Source organism: Hypanus sabinus, chromosome 24, assembly GCF_030144855.1.
Source record: "Hypanus sabinus isolate sHypSab1 chromosome 24, sHypSab1.hap1, whole genome shotgun sequence".
Lineage (NCBI taxonomy): Eukaryota > Metazoa > Chordata > Chondrichthyes > Myliobatiformes > Dasyatidae > Hypanus > Hypanus sabinus.
The window spans coordinates 9,325,990-9,328,446 of record NC_082729.1 but is presented as its reverse complement, the minus strand read 5'-3'; positions in this window follow the sequence as shown (position 1 = coordinate 9,328,446).

Genomic DNA, 2,457 nt, shown 5'->3' with positions numbered 1-2,457 from the left:
TTCCGATCCTGTGCAGTGGCCCCTCCATACCAGACAGTGATGCCACCAGGTTAAATGCTGTCCACGGTACATCTGTAGAAATTTATTAGTCTTTGGTGACATACCAAATCTCCTTAAGCTCATAATGAAATATAGCCTTCTTTACAAGGGCTTCAATATAATCTGGGTCCAGGATAGATCTGCAGTATGGCCTGAGGTGATTTATAGAACATAGAACACCCAGCATACAGCACAGGACGAGCCCTTTGGTCACAATGTTGTGCAGAACTAATTAATATAATCCCAAGCACAAGAGATTTCTGCAGATGCTGGAAATCCGGAGGAACACACATAAAATACTGGAGGATCTCAGCAGGCCTTGCAGGATCTATGGAGATGAATAAGTAGTTCTATGGAGATGAATAAGCAGTTGACACTTCAGGCCGAGATCCTTCCTCGGGACTGGAAAGGTGGAGGAACAGAAGGAGGAATATGGTCAATGGATGGAGAAAGTAGATATACTGTCTTTCCTCTTCATTGACCATATCCCTTCTTCCTCCGCATGTTTATGTTTCTAACATAAGAGACTCTTAAATGATCCTGTGCTATCTGCCTCTACCACACCTTCTAGGAAACTACCATCTGTAAAAAAAAAACTTGCCTCACACATCTCCTTCAGCAAGATGCAGAACACAGCAGGTCAGGCAGCATTTATGGAGGAGGGGGGATAAACAGACAACATTTTGGGCTGAGATTCTTCATCAGGTCTGCTCAGGGGGAGCATCTATCCCATTGTTATAAGATTATTCCTTAGTACATTAACCTCCAAGAGGACCATGCTATAGGATTTGGAGGCTTGCTTGCCTCACTGACCTGAAGAACTACGTTGGCTGTAGTCAGGGAAGGTTCAGCCATGCCAAACAGGTCAAAGGGTAGAGGCCAGATGAAGAGTGGTCCACCAGTCCTCCAGGGTTTGGGAGTTCAGTCCGGTGATAACCACCCTGACTGGCCAAACAAAACCGTTACAGAAACAGCAATGGTGAATCCCTCTACATCTGTGCTTGACGGTATTCCTGAGACTCCACCTGGGACTTGTATAACTAACAATGGTGGAAACCGAGAGGAAGCTACTGACACAATGAAGGAAGCCCTGAACACCGCCAGAGATGGAGGACCTTCATTGCTGCCCTAAATGCCAGTAGTGTAACGGGCAGTGGGTAGATTAGTACAATAAGAAGGACTCTTGACCACACAGTCAACCCTGTTATGACCTTATTGGCTACTTGTTCTGCATTCTGTTATCGTTTTGCCTTGTTTCACCTAGTTGTAATGAATTGATCTCTCATCTGCCATTATGAGGTAGATTGTGAGGTGAAGAGTCCACCTGATTATTGTACTAGACGAGCATACAATGGTCTTATTACAGCAGATAGGAGCTGTCCTTGAACATGGTGGTGGACGCTATCTTAGACAGGCTGGGTTTGTTTTCCCTGAAGCAGAGAGGGTTGAGAGGACCTAATGGTGGAACACACGTATGAGGGGCAGCACGGTGGCGTAGTGGTTAGCACAAAGCTTTATGGTACCAGTGATCAGGGTTCAATTCCTGCCACTGCCTGTAAGGAGTTTGTACACTCTCCCCGTGACTGCGTGTGTTTCCTCCCACAGAACTACAGTTTTGTAAGTTAGTTGGTCACTGTAAATTGGCCAGTGATTAGGCTAGGATTGAGGGATTGCTGTATGGCACAGGAAGGGAAGGAAGGGCCTATTCCATGCTGTAAGGCAATCAGTAAATAGATAAACATAAGGCAGATAGTAGGAAACATTTCTCCAGAATGGAGGTTTCCAAAAGTAGAGGGCAAGGGGTTAAAGGTTTAGAGCAGATCTAAGTGTAACGAACCCCGTAACTGGGTTACTTACCAGCAAAGATAGAGGTGTCCGTTGGAGTCTGGTGATACTATTTTTAACAGTATTTATTGGTAAAAATACACAAAAATAATATCAATGCAAATATACAGATAATATGCATTGTCAATACTCAACCTAAAAGTGCAGGTATAATAATAATCAATAAGAAATAAGTTCTATCGTTGTCTAGGGGATAATGACTTGTCCGCTGGAAATATAAAGTTCGTTTGGGTTCACACAGGCTGCCGTCGTTTGTTTGTTGCTGTGTTGCAATTGTTGGAGAGAGGGAGAGATAGGAGAATGGGGACAGTTACTGCTAAGTGTTTTGCCAACCTTCCTTTATGATTTCGATCCGTCGGTGTCTCGTTGTTGTGGCTGTTCAAGTGTGACCTCTCCTTTAGCTAAACCGTTCTTCCGAGATGAACCCAGGCAAGGGAGGACACACACGAGCTCTCACCAGCTTTCGCTATAAAACGCTGTCACTGGATTTCTAGCGTTTCTCCTGGTGTGTCTGAGGGGTGTTCCCCACACCCGACTTTTATCCCCACTCACGGGATCTCAGATGTCAGTCAG